Raw genomic sequence first — 14,485 nt, 5'->3', positions numbered from 1 at the left:
ACTAAATAGCGGGGGGAGATTTTTACTTGGGGAGGGCAGGGTGCCAGTTGCAGTACTAAATAGCAGGGGGGAAATTTTTACGTGGGGAAGGCAGGTGCCAGCTGCAGTACTAAATAGCAGGGGGGAGATTTTTACATGGGGAGGGCAGGTGCCAGCTGCAGTACTAAATAGCCGGGGAAGATTTTTTTCTGAGCAACTTTGAGTCACTGCTCACATCTCATGCCAATGTATTAATCCCAAGTCAAGGGTCAGATGGGGCACCTGGATCTCTCTAGTTGCCAACACGGCTCTTCCAAGTGTACTTTACTTCCTTTCATTCCTGCTCTAAAACTTTATTCATTTATTTATTTATTTTTGAGACAGAGTCTTGCTCTGTCGCCTAGGCTGGAGTGCAGTGGCGCAATCCCAGTTCACTGCGACCTCTGCCTCTGGGATTCAAGCGATTCTCCTGCCTCAGCTTCCTGAGCAGCTGGGATAACAGGCGCGCACCACCATGCTTGGTTAATTTTTTTTTTATTTTTGTATTTTTAGTAGAGATGGGGTTTCACCATATTAGCCAGGATGGTCCCGTACTCCTAACCTCAGGTGATCTGCCTGCCTCAGCCTCCCAAAGTGCTGGGATTACAGGTGTGAGCCACCACGCCCGGCCCTAGCCAACTTTTGTTTTTTTGAGACAGAGTTTCATTCTTGTCGCCCAGGCTGGAGTGCAATGGCCCGATCTTGGCTCACTGCAACCTCTGCCTCCCGGGTTTGTAGGATATAATAAATTCCTCTTCAAAGGTTTTAGGCTGTAAAATGTTAAGTACAATGAGTTCTGAGATCCTCTCCAAAGAATCAATGTATCAGTATGTTCAGCTCTTCATTTTAAAGTTTAACTTCCTTGTTCTCTTCATCTCCTTGCCCCTAGTTTCAGTAAACAACCCCCTCCCAGCCTCTATCACCTGCTCCATCCTGAGTCATCCCTGGTCAACTGCTCTGACCTGAGTCATCCTGAGTCACTGTTCTGTAACCATCATTCCCACCTAACTACTCACCCCACTACCCCGGCTTGTACCCCTGCTCTCTTTAAAATAGCCAATCAGAATTAGCTTAGGCTGTGCGGTCCAACCCTAGCTAGTAGGGAAAAGGCATAGCAGTAGGGTCTACCTGCGTCAGGAATAAGAACCCCTTCCCCTCTGTTCAGGTGTGCTCTTGCCATTGCTCCATCCATGAGTCACACCCTTCTATAGAAGTAAAAATTGCCTTGCTGAGAAAATTAAATTATTTGTCTGAGTGCTAATTTTTCTTTTTACACTGAGGAACAAGCATTTGTTTCTAACAGGTTCAAGTGATTCTCCTGCCTCAGCCTCCTGAGAAGCTGGGATTACAGGCAATGCGCCACCACACCTGGCTCATTTTGTGTTTTTAGTAGAGATGGGGTTTCACCATGTTGATCAGGCTGGTCTTGAACTCCCGACCTCAGGTGATCCACCTGCCTCAGCCTCCCAAAGTTCTGGGATTAGAGGGATGAGCCACCGTGCCCAGTCCCCAGTCAACTTTTTAATACACTTTCACTCCTGCTCTAAAACTTGCCTTGGTCTCTCACTCTGCTTTATGCCCCTTGGACAAATTCTTTCCTTCCCGGAGGCAAGAACAGAGTTGCTGCAGACCCATAGTGATTTACTGCTGCTAACAGTTTTGGAAGGATCTCCCTGGCAGCTGTGCTGAAAATAGGGTAAAAACAGGGAGTTAGGAGGCTTTGCCCATGTCCAAGTGAGAGACGGAGGTGGCTCTGACTATGGGGCAACAAAGACGCTGGTAAGAAGTGGTCTGATTCTGGATACGTGTTGAAAGTAGAGCTGACACGATGTCTTTCCAAATCAACATGAAGTGTCAAAGAAAGAGGAATAAAGAATAACTACAAACTTCACAGCCTGAACAGCTGGGAGGGTGGAGTTGTCCCCAGCACTGTCTAGGCCTAGCAATCCCACCAGCTGTTTAAAAGAACCCTCCCCCCCTTTACTTCTGTCCCCCTGAAACCAGGGCATGTGTAGGGACAAATCTGACTGCTGGGGACAAGGATATGGAGTAAGGCCCAGAGCACTGGCCTGCTCAGGGCCTGATAGAATTGTTACTTGTACAAACAAAACATAAAAATCAAAGGCACCCAACCCCAACCATCTGAACGGACTCTGCTCAGCCAGGGCACTCCAAAATTAACCTGAAAGACTGGTTCGGGCCATGATGGGAAGTGGCCATTGGGGACACGTGGGGAGTTGGACATGCCTCATTATGCCCTCCTTCCTTTGGGAATGCAGGAAAAGCCACCAGCATTTGGCATCAGCACAGACCTTAGGTCTGAGAAACATTCACAGTCTATTCTCTCTGAGGCCTGTGACCTGGAGGCTTCATCTGCATGATAAGACTTTGGTCTCCACAGCCTTTTTTGTTTTTTGTTTTGTTTGGTTTGGTTTTTTGAGATGAAGTCTCACTCTGTTGCCAGGCTGGAGTGGAGTGGCACGATCTCAGCTCGCTGCAACCTCTGCCTCCCAGGTTCAAGTGATTCTCCTGCTCAGCCTCCTTAGTAGCTGGAACTACAGGTGTGTACCACTATGCCAGGCAAATTTTTGTATTTTTAGTAGAGACGGGGTTTCACCATGTTAGCCAGGATGGACTTGATCTCTTGACCTTGTGACCTACCCGCCTTGGCCTCCCAAAGTGCTGGGATTACAGGTGTGAGCCACTGTGCCCAGCCGGTCTCCACAGCTTCTTATCATAACCCAGACATTCCTTTCTATTGATAGTAACTTTCAACCAATTGCCAATCAGAAAATTTTAAGTCTACCTGTAACCTGGAAGCCCCTGCTTTGAGCTGTCCCACTTTTCTTCACCAAACCAGTGTACATCTTACACGTATTTGATTGATGTCTCATGTCTCTCTAAAATATATAAACCCAGCTGGGCACGGTGGCTCACGCCTGTAATCCCAGCACTTTGAGAGGCTGGGATCACGAGGTCAGGAGATCGAGACCATCCTGGTTAACAAGGTGAAACGCTGTCTCTACTAAAAATACAAAAAATTAGCTGGGTGTGGTGGTGGGCGCCTGTAGTCCCAGCTACTCAGGAGGCTGAGGCAGGAAAATCACTTGAACCCTGGGGGTGGAGGTTGCAATGAGCTGAGAACACGCCACTGCACTCCAGCCTGGGTGACACAGACTCCATCAAATATATATATATGTATATACCCCAGAGATGCCTGACCACCTTGGACACATGTTCTCAGGTCTCCTGAGGCTGCATCACAGGCTGTGGTCACTCACATTTGGTTCAGAATAAATTTCTTTATATATTTTACAGAGTTTGACTCTTTTCATTGACACTTGGTAAATGTCCCTGAAATACAAGGTTATGGACCTGCTACGCCCTATCTCCTCAGGCCACCGCAAAGTTGCTCTGGGTTCACTGGGGGGAAAACCTTTTTCCTCTTTCATCCTGGGCCCAGTGGTTGAAGGCCTGCAGATTAACTGAGAAAAAACAGATTAACAGGAGGAAAGATTAAATTTATTTACAGATGCACCTGATAGTTGCTCAGTAATGAGTAACTCACTGAATAACCAGAAATAAAGTGTGTATAAAAAACTTACACCAAGGAAGGGGTTTAGGGCTTCAGTGGAAAGGTATGGAAGGTCGCACTGGGCTTTCTGATGCTAATGGCAACAGGCAGGGTGTCTCCAGGGAACTGCCCCGGCCTCTGTCCAAGGCAGCCGAATTGGCAGGGAACCGCCCCGGCCTCTGTGTTTTTGGGAGGCTCTGCTTTAGTCAGGAAGGGAAAATTCAGATAAGATTTCTTTCTGCATCTTTTGTATCTCAAATGTTTTCACTTTTATTTATTTATTTATTTGTTTGTTTGTTTGTTTAAGACAAAGTCTCACTCTGTTGCCCAAGCTGGAGTGCAATGGCTCAATCTCGGCTCACTGCAACCTCTGCCTCCTGGATTCAAGTGATCCTCCAGCCTCAGCCTCCCAAGTAGCTGGGATTATAAGTCTGTGCCACCACACCTGGCTAATTTTTATATTTTTAGTAGAGACAGCGTTTTACCATGTTGGCCAGGTTGGTCTCGAACTCCTGACCTCATGTGATCCGCCCACCTCAGCCTCCCAAAGTGCTGGGATTACAGGTGTAAGCCATCGTGCCCGGCCAGTTTTCACTTTAAAATGATCTTTAATACCAACTCTTGGGGTCTGAATGGGTCCCCACTGGTTTCAAATGTTGAGCATGCACAGATTATGTGGATGAGAACTTGCCAGGCAGGCTTACCGAAGGAGACGTGGTAAGAATCGCCTACATTTGCCAGGCCCTGAGGACAGGCCCTCTCCACACCGAGGCTTATTTCCTTGGGTTGCAGAAGAGGAAACGCCAGGGAGCCCAGTATTCTTTGGTTCATTCACTTCTTTTTTATGGTGTAACCTACATACTGTAAATTATGCCCAGCTTAAGTAGCGTATACCCTGATGAATTTTTACGTACTTATGTATCCCCAGGATGTATCTGACACTCAGGTCAAGATACAGAATGTGCTCAGCACCTCAACAGGTGCCCTTGTGTTCCCTTCCAGTCAAGCCCCCGCTTGCCGCCACAGAATGGAACAATCATTTTTTTTGTTTTTCAGAGACAGGGTCTCGCTCTGTCTCCAAAGCTGGAGTGCAGCTCCATCATGGTTCACTGCAGCCTCCGCCTCCCGGGTTTGAGCGATCCTCCCATTTCAGTGTAACCACCATTCTTATCTCTATCACCATAGATTAGCTCTGCATGTCTTTGAACTTCATATAAATGGAATCATGCATAGATAGGCTCTTTTGTGTCTGGATTCTCTCTGTTTACACTGTGTCTGTGAGACTCACTCATGCTGTGTGTAGTATTATGCTTCATCCTTTTTTGTTGTTGCATAGTATTCCACTGTATAAATATACCACAATTTATTTGTCCGTTTTCCAGTTGCTGGGCATTTGGATTGTTTAGTTTTTCACTATTTTGAATAAAGCTGCTATGAACATCCTTGTATATGTCTTGGGTATACAGATGGTCCCGGCTTACAATGATTGGATTTAAAATTGTTTGACTTTATGATGGGCTTATCAGGGTATTAAATGTGTTTCTGACTTACAGTATTTTTGACTTACCACGTGTTTATTGGGACATAACCCCTTCCTAAGATGAGGAACATCTGTATACATCCAGAATCCTGTGGAGCAACTCATAACCCATGACAGACTCATCCCCAGGACAGATGGTTCTCACTACATCTCATAAAGCTTCTTAGAAGATCTTACAGGATCACGCAACCAGCCAGCCACAGCAGGGGCCGACTGGATAACACGTCTTTGCACAGGCTCTCCCTCTGTCCCTGTCACCCTCCCCTTTTCCTAACCTTGTTCCTTGGGATTATGTTTTGAAATAAATTATTCAGAGAAATGAAGCTAAAGCTGACCCATTAGCCAATAGCTGGGTTCTGTGATGACAGGGCTTCTGGGCTATAATCATTTACTGAGAAGCCAGCGTTCCCGAGGGGATAATGGCTCGTTCCATTCAGCTGCAGCATAGGAGTGGGTGCAGGGCGTTAGCAGAAGATAACACCAGAAACGTGCTCTGGGGCCTGCTGATGACTTTCTGTGCCAAGCATAGGCATAGGTCAGGAGATTGAGACCAGCCTGGCCAACATGGTGAAACCCTATCTCTACTAAAAATCAATTAAAAAAATAGCCAGGTGTGGTGGCAGGCACCTGTAATCCCAGCTACTCCAGAGGCTGAGGCAGGAGAATTTGCTTGAACCAGGGAGTCGGAAGTTGCAGTGAGCTGAGATCGCACCACTGCACTCCAGCCTGGGCAACAGAGTGAGACTCCGTCTCAATAACAAAACAAACAGACAAAAAACTAGAGAGACTTGGCACCTTGCAGAGAGAAGCAAAAGATGACCCTGAGGTCTGGAGTCCAGGAAGCCAAGGACAGGGAAAGCATCCACAGAAACAGGAAAAGGGCAGGTGTGGGAGGGAAGGTGAGAGGTTCATCAGACCCCACAGCCCCTGGCAGCCCCTCCTGGATCTTTGAAATCTGTGCACCCCAGGAGACTCCGGGAGGCCCATCTGAGCTCACCGGACAAAGGTCTGCCACTTCTCATCACTGGGGACAGAAAGCCTGAACATGAGGCCTGGACTACGGGACTCAGACCAGAATATTTCCAGACTTAAGGGCAGTAATGTGGAGCCCAGGAAGGAATATTGAGGACAGAGGGCACATTACTTAGCTAAAGTGGTGCTGGGTTCTTATTTTCTACTTTCAAGAAATGTTTGCTATAGTCATTGTAACCACCACAAAACAGTGAATAATACCATGAGCCAAATGTATGTTTCACAATTTGCATGGCTGATTCTACGCACATTTAAATGTGTTTATGACAATTGTAGATTTCAGTTTTGCTCTGGTTAAACCAATGTGGAAGTACACAGGATGGGAGCTGAGAGACAAGCATCCTGGGCCCAGCCATGCTGGCCTCAGTGGGCCAAGCTGGGGACAGATTACCTCTGCTCCGTGGATCCTGCTGGATCAGGGTGGGGAAGGGGCCTCAGGAGAGGAGTCAGGCTCTCTTCTTCATTCCCCTCACAGCCATGGAGAACGGCATTCCTGGGAGGCTGGTTTGGAGAACTCGCTGAACCTAAGTGAGCAGGAAGTGAAGGTCTGTTCCCACCTGTGCCTGTGTTCCCAGATAGCAGCTGCCTCCGGGCGACTCACCAGGAGCCACGTCCCTCCATATCTCATCTCAGTTCACTCACCAGGAGCCACGTCCGTCCACACCGGGTCTCAATTAACTCACCAGGAGCCACGTCCCTCCACACCGGGTCTCAATTAACTCATTCACCAGGAGCCAGGTCCCTCCATACCTCATCTCAATTAACTCAGTCACCAGGAGACAGGTCCCTCCATAATGGATCTCAATTAACTCACTCACCAGTAGCCAGGCCTCTCCAGACCTGGCTTAATTCTCACTCTACTTAATTCAACTAATTCTCACTATAGCCCTATCAGACAAACTCTAGGATACACATGAGGAAACAGAGTCTCAGAAAGGCTGAGAAAGTGGCTTGAGGTCACCTAGGTGGTAAGTGGTAGAGCTAGGAGTTGAAGTCACGTATGACTCTCAAGTCCACGCTCTTTCCATTGCAGTATCTGCTTTTCTTTCTCCCCAAAGCCACAATATGCCACGATGCGGCCCAAGGCCTCTCCTCCAGTACCATGCTGAGGGCTCTGAACAGATCAGGGCTGAAGCCAAGATGTCATCCAGTGCAATACTCACATGACCTCCATGAATATCTACCCTGCCTTAATGCTGTTTATCTTTAGGAAGCAGGATGCCTGAGGTCCAAACTTCCCCCTGGTGATCAAACCAGCTAAGACTGATGGAATCCAAGATGGCAGCTCAGCTGACCTCTAACTTTATTATAATCTAATTTCCATGTTAAATGACAGTCCCACTAGCACCTTAACAGTCAACAACCAACATGACAATGATGGGAAAAAAAAAAAAACCATAAAAAAACAAATAGGAAGGTGGCACTCTGGTTTTGAAAAGTTCTCCACCCAGACCCAGAAAACACATGATTCCTCCCCTTGCTTTTTTCATTTTTATTTTTGTAGAGATGGGGGGGTATCACTATGTTGACCAGGATGTTCTCGAACTCCTGGTCTCAGCAATCCTCTCATTTTGGCCTCCCAAAGTTCTGGGTTTATGGGAGTGAGCCATTGCACCTGGCCACTCCTCCCCTTGCTTTTAATGCTCAGCCCCTTCACTAAAGATGCCCTGTATCTGTGACTTCCTGGGTCTCAAGAGCAGAAAAGTTGATTTGTGAGCCAAGCTCTCACTTCTCAATTCCATGGCCACCAAATAAAGCCTGCACTGCTTGAGGCTCACTTTCACTTTTGCATATTGGCTTCATGGCACCAAACAGGGAAAGACCCCATTTTAGGGAAAGTGGCTTTGTCAGTAACAAGGACACAGAAGGAAAGAAATGGAGGATGATTTAGGGCAGAAGTCAGCAAACTATGGTCTATGGGCCAAATCTGGCCACTGCCTGTTCTTGTGCAACTCATAGGCTAAGAATGTTTTCTACATTTTTAGATGGTAGGAGAAGAACAAAAGAAGAATAATGTTTTGTCACACGTGAAAGTATATGAGATTCAAATTTCAGTGTCCACAGACAGCAATCCTGGCTCCTACCCCTAAAACAATCATTGCAGTGGAGCTCTGCCCTAGCTACGGCCCCTTTCTTCTTTTGGTTCCCTGACTTTGGGGTCTGGAGGCCACAAAGGTAAGGAGCAGGCTGCCATCCACCCCTTCTCAGAGAACCTGCAGGGAGCTCACCATGCTCTGCATCCAGTCTAGGTGGCTCCTAGCGGGGCTTGGTGGGTTCTCCATCCTCAGCACCATCTGCAGCACCATCTTGGTCATCTGATAAGCTGAGAGAAACACAAGGTAAATGTTCCTGTCCTCATTTCTGCCTCCCAACCCCACCGCTGCTGCTCAATGTCCCCAGTATCTCTCTGCAGACTCTTGTGTGCCCTCAAAAGTCTACATGGTACCAGTCAAGAGACATCCATACTGCAAGATGATAGAAAGGTAAGTGGAACCCAACCACCTCATTCTCTACCCTCATGTCTACCATGGACAGCTGAACCTCTCCCTGTGGGACCTGGAAAAGTAGCTCAGAGAGGAGTAGCAGGTGGCAAGGAACATCAGGGAAACAAAGCTAGAAGGAACATGTAGGCACCTTTGACCTGAAATAGACAAGATGCAAGATCTCAGGATTGTCAGGGACCTTAGGAACCATCTAGGCCACATCCCGGCTTTGGCCTGAAGTGCAGGCAAAGGGTTTGCCTCTGCCAACCATAGCATCCAGCTTTGCTGTAGGTGGAATCAGGCCTGTATGTGAGTTACGAGGGTTGTAGAGGACACTGTGGTCTGGGTAGCAGTCTGGTACCACATGGCAGAATTCATCACAGTAGCAACTTCCCCTCTTGCAGTGGTGATCTGTTCCAAGACAGCAAAGGTTCTGGGGTTGGGAACAGCTGCCTGGAGAAAAAGGAACGTTAAAAAAAGAAAGAAAGAAAAAAAAAGATTAAAATTAGCCAGGTATGGTGGTGCATGCCTGTAGTCCCGGCTACCCTGGAGGCTGAGACAGGAGATCACTTGAGCCCAGAAGCAGGAAGCTGAAGTGAGCCATGATCACACCAGTGCACTTCAGCCTGGGTGACAGAGCAAGACCCTGTCTCAAAAAAAAAAAAAAAAAAAAGAAAAGAAAAAGAAAAAGAAAAGATAGATTTAATAAATGGTGCTTGGACAACTGGATAAGCACATGCAAAATAATGCATTTGGACTCCTACCTCACACCATATACAAATATTAACTCAAAATGGACCATAAACCTAAATGTAAGAGCTGAAACTGGCTGGGTGTGGTGGCTCATGCCTGTAATCCCAGCACTTTGGGAGACCAAGGAAGGCAGATTGCTTGAGGCCAGGAGTTCAAGACCAGCCTGGCCAACATGGTGAAACCCCTGTCTCTACTAAAAATACAAAAGATAGCTGCGCTTGGTAGCATGCACCTATAGTCTCAGCTACTCAGGAGGCTGAGGCAGGAGAATTGCTTGAACCCAGGAGGTGGAGGTTGCAGTGAGCCAAGATTGCACAACTGCACTCCAGCCTGGGCAACAGAGCAAGACTCTGCCTCCAAAAAAAATAAGTAAATAAAAATAAGTCAATCAAATTTAAAACTGGACAAAGGATTTAAATAGACATTTCTCCAAAGAAGATACACAAGTGGCCAGTGAGCATGAAAGATACTCAACATCATTAATCATAAGGAAATGCAAATCCAAACCACAATGAGATACCACCCCACATCCATTAGGACGGCTAAGATAAAAAATAAAATAGCAAGTGTTGGCTGGGTGCAGTGGCTCACACCTGTAGTCACAGTACTTTGGAACACCGAGACAGGTGGATCATGAGTTCAGGAGTTTGAGACCATCCTGGCCAGCATAGTGAAACCCCGCCTCTACTAAAAATACAAAAATTAGCTGGGTGTGGTGGCATGCACCTGCAGTCCCAGCTACTCAGGAGGCTGAGGCACGAGAATCTCTTGAACCCAGGAGGCAGAGGTCACAGTGAGCTGAGATCATGCCACTGCACTCCAGCCTGGCGACAGAGCGAGACCCCATCTCAAAAAAAAAAAAAAAAAAAGCAAGTGTTGAAGTGTTGCTGAGGGTGTGGAGAAATTGGGACCCTCATACACTGCAGGTGGAATTGCAAAATGGTGCAGCCACTTTGAAAATCAATTTGGGGAGATGAGGTGGCAGCAGAAAATAATAAAAAAAAGAAAAAAAGAAAAAAAAGAAAAACAATTTGACAGTTTCTCAGAATGTAAACATAGAGTTGCCATATGACCCAGAAACCCTACTTCTGAGCCTGTAGTTAGGAGAATTAAAAACACATGTTCACACAAAAACCTATCAATGAATATTCATAGCAATGTTATTCATAATAGCCAAATAGTAGAAACAATTCAAATGCCCTTCAACTGATGAATGGCTAAAACTAAATCTGGTATATCCATATAATGGAATATTACTCAGCCATAAAAAGGAATGAAGTACAGATGCATGCCACAACAACAATGAAACTTGAAAACATGCTAAGTGAAAGAAGCCACTCACAAAAGGCCATGTATTGTATGATTCCATTTATATGAAATGTTTAGAATAGACAAATCCATCAAGACAGAAAGTACATTAGTGTTGCCAGGGGCTGGTGAGATGTGCGGACTAGGCAGTGACTGCTGATGGGTACAGAGTTTATTTGGGGCATAACAAACATGTTCTGAAATTAGACAGAGGTGGCCAGGTGCAGTGGCTCACACCTGTAATCCCAGCACTTTGAGAGGCCGAGGCGGACGGATGATTTGAGGTCAGGAGTTTGAGACTAGCCTGGCCAACGTGGCAAAACCCTGTCTCTACCAAAAAGTACCAAAAAAATAAAGTAAGACAGCGGTGATGGTTCTGCAACCCTGTGAATACACTAAAAAACACTGAAATGTACACATGGTGAATTGTACAAAAGGGTAAATTTCACATCATGTAAATTATCTCTCAATAAAGCTGCTATTAAAAAGAGAGAGAGAGAAGGAGAGAAAAGCAGGAGATAAGATGAGGACGGTAATGGGAGTGACAGCAAAGAGAGAAATAGAGAAAACAGCAGAGAAGAGAGTGCCTAAGAGGGAGAGAAACCCCTCCCCCACTCCCCACAGTTAGAGGAAGGTCTTCCGGAGCCCTATTTACAAACCAGTTCTGCCAACTCTACCCCCTGCCCAAATTTCCCCAAATTGCTCAGCTCAGTTGTGATCTGGTCATTGTCATTCCCTCCAAGATAAGGGGATGCATCTTCCTTAAGAGTGGGGCAAGCAAGGCATGGGCAGGAGGGACGCTGGCCCAGTTACCTGGCGAGTCTGTGGCTCAGGTGAGAAGGGGACCCAGGTGTTGTCACCCCAGGACTCTCAACACTGTTCTCCGTCTACTTGACTTTGACCTTCCAAATTGCTTCCTGTTAGGTTAACACCTGGCTCTTTAGGGCTAAACTAGAGGGCTTTGTTTAGGGATAAACTTGAAGGCCTTTCAAAGTTGACAAGATCTACAGGGAGCAGGCCTCTGAGCCCTGTGGGCCTGGGTGTGGCTGAGCCAGTCTGTTGTGGAAACAGGGCCAGCAGGTGTCTGGTAGTGTGGTCTGGGGGGTCAAGACTCTGAAGGTGAGGGTGGCCTGGCTGGGGCCACAGCCTCTGAGTTTGGCCTGGCTTTTGCCTCATGTTCAGCTCAGGAGCCTCCTGCAAGTGATCAGCTTCTCTTCTCATGTTGTCCCTCTTCTCCAGAGCCTGGTCCTGCGTCAGGTTGTCACCAAGACCAGGGATCAACCAGAAAGGGCTGCAGTGGAAATAGAGCCCCAGGAGCCACCCAGACTAAGGTTGCCGACAATTTGTGAGACTGAGTTCAATTCAGTGGTCATAACCAACATTTATTTCAACAGGATGACACTGCATGAAATAGAATAGAATAGACCCACATACATTGTATGTAAAAGTCAATTGAGTTCTTTTTGAAATTTCTGTTGGTTTTTATACACACAGATGCACTTACTGGGTCAGAGTATAAAATGTATTTATTAAAGCAAACTGGGGCCAGAAACGTTGGAAAGCCACTGATCTAGAGAGATGTCCTCATTGTATAGACAAGGGGAGAACCTTTTGCCCGTGGCTGGGAGTCAAACCAGCAATCCTGACCTCTCCCCTGCTTTCCCACCATATCGTGCTCAGGGTCCTCACTCAAAAAGCCTTTTGTTGCACGTGCTACCGAGCTCTGCTGTTCTCTAAACACCCTGCATTCTCCTGCCTCTGAGCCTTTGCTCAAGCTGTTCCCTCGGCTTGGAAGGCCCTTCCCTCCCATATCCATTAGAATAAAATATTCTATGCTTCAAAGCAGCATTTGAAGACAACTTCCCCCGGGGTGCTGAGGAGCTAGCTCATTATTATGAAAATGATAAATAAAGAATCAAACATTGATCCAGCCTTTCCATCCAAGCCAAATAGTTGACAAGGGAAATATCTTCATGATAGAGAACCTTCGGCTAACAAGTGCAGAAAGAATGATAGAAAAGCACTACTTGGCAGCCCCTAATGAGAAGTGGATCTCAGCACAAATCATTAGTGGACAGAATTTTATAATGGGTGCACTATCTGGTGGATGAAGTTTAACACCAGTAAAAGTGGGACAGCTGGACACTTTGTGTCTCCTTCGAGGTGCGATAGGAAGTACCCACCTATGGATTCTTCCTGCCAAAGAAATCTCCAGTCCTGATCTCAACTACCAGAGTTCAGGAAAGACAGAGGCAGAAGGACATCCACAAAGATGCAATCAGCCAAACCCAGAAGGTAGGATATGCCGCAGGACACAGTACCTGGTTCGTTCAACAACTAAATGACATGAAAAAATGGCACTGATCTAGGTATAGATTTAAAGACATTTACGAAATATGCTAGTTAAACATATGTGCGTATCTTTTTTGGATCTTGACTTGAATAAACCAGCTGTAAAAAGGCATTTTTCTTTCTTTCTTTCTTTCTTTTTTTTTTTTTTTGAGACATGGTCTCACTCGGTGCAGCAGACTGGAATGCAGTGGTATGGTCACAGCTCGCTGCAGCCGCAACCTCTGGGGCTCAAGCAATTTTCTCACTTCAGCCTTCTGAATAGCTGGGACTATAGGTGAACATCAACACACCTTGCTAATTTTTAAACAAATTTTTTTTTTGTAGAGACTGAGTCTCGCTACTGTACCCAGGCTGGTCTCAAACTCCTGAGCTCCAGTGATCCTCCCACCTTGGCCTCCCAAAGTGCTGGGACTACAGGCATCAGCCACCACATCTGACCTTTTTTTTTCTTTTTCTCTTCTGCTTTGCTGCTGAATAACAAGATATTTTTGACAAGTGGGGGAAATATGAACACTGATAGGTATTAAATGATAGTAAGTAGTTTTTAAAATTAATTAATTAATTAATTTTTTTTTTAAAGACAGAGTCTTGCTCTGTTGCCCAGGCTGGAGTGCAGTGGCGCAATCTCGGCTCACTGCAACCTCCACCTCCCTAGTTCAAGTGATTCTCCTGCCTCAGCCTCCCAAGTAGCTGGGATTACAGGTACCCACCACCATGCCTAGCTAATTTTTGTATTTTTAGTAGACACAGGGGTTTCACCATGTTGGCCAGGCTGGTCTTGAACTTCTGGCCTCAGGTGATCTGCCTGCCTCAGTCTCTCAAAGTGTTGGGATTACAGGTGTGCGGCCATATTTGTTTTGGCTCGATAAGGTATTGTGGTTATATTTTTTAAATATGGGGGATAAGAGCTTGAGCATAATGTTGATAATATTGAAGGTGGCCAACTGGTACCTTGGGTTCATCATCCTATTCTCTTTACTTTTGCATGTGTTTGAATTTTTCCACAGTAAATAGCTTTCGGTTTTTTTTTTTTTTTTTTTTTCCTGAGATGGAGTCTCCCTCTGTCACCCAGGCTAGAGCGCAGTGGCGTGATCTCGGGTCACTGCAACCTCTGTCTCCCAGGTTCAAGTGATTCTCCTGCCTCAGCCTCCCAAGTAGCTGGGATTACAGGCACCCACCACCACACCTGGCTAATTTTTGTATTTTAATAGCGATGGTATTTCACCATGTTACCCAGGCTGGTCTTGAACTCCTGACCTCAAGTGATCCACCCGTCTCGGCCTCTCAAAGTGCTGGGATCACAGGCGTGAGCCACCGCACCCGGCCAAGAAGTACAGCCTTGTGCCACATCACGATGTTTAGACCGATGATGGACCATATATATGACGGTGGCCCTGTAAGATTATAATAGGGCATATGCAGAAA

The 14,485-nt window shown here is 46.4% G+C and overlaps 1 protein-coding gene across 2 annotated transcripts in view; it reads right to left on the bottom strand.

Moving 5' to 3' along the window:
* Positions 1–13,733, bottom strand: part of LOC101148034 (mucin-20) — a 30,757-nt gene extending 17,024 nt beyond the window's left edge. The window contains exons 1-3 of one of the 2 annotated variants that reach the window (XR_010133038.1): positions 8,799–13,733; positions 8,393–8,487; positions 6,556–6,688 (exon numbers count right to left, since the gene is read on the bottom strand). The gene's annotated coding sequence lies outside the window, so the exon portion shown is untranslated. The other variant, XR_010133039.1, reaches the window with a different exon arrangement.
* Positions 13,734–14,485: the final 752 nt, after the last annotated feature.

The sequence above is a fragment of the Gorilla gorilla genome, chromosome 2 (assembly GCF_029281585.2).
Source record: "Gorilla gorilla gorilla isolate KB3781 chromosome 2, NHGRI_mGorGor1-v2.1_pri, whole genome shotgun sequence".
NCBI classification, from domain to species: domain Eukaryota; kingdom Metazoa; phylum Chordata; class Mammalia; order Primates; family Hominidae; genus Gorilla; species Gorilla gorilla.
This window is presented reverse-complemented; position numbering and strand designations above follow the sequence as displayed.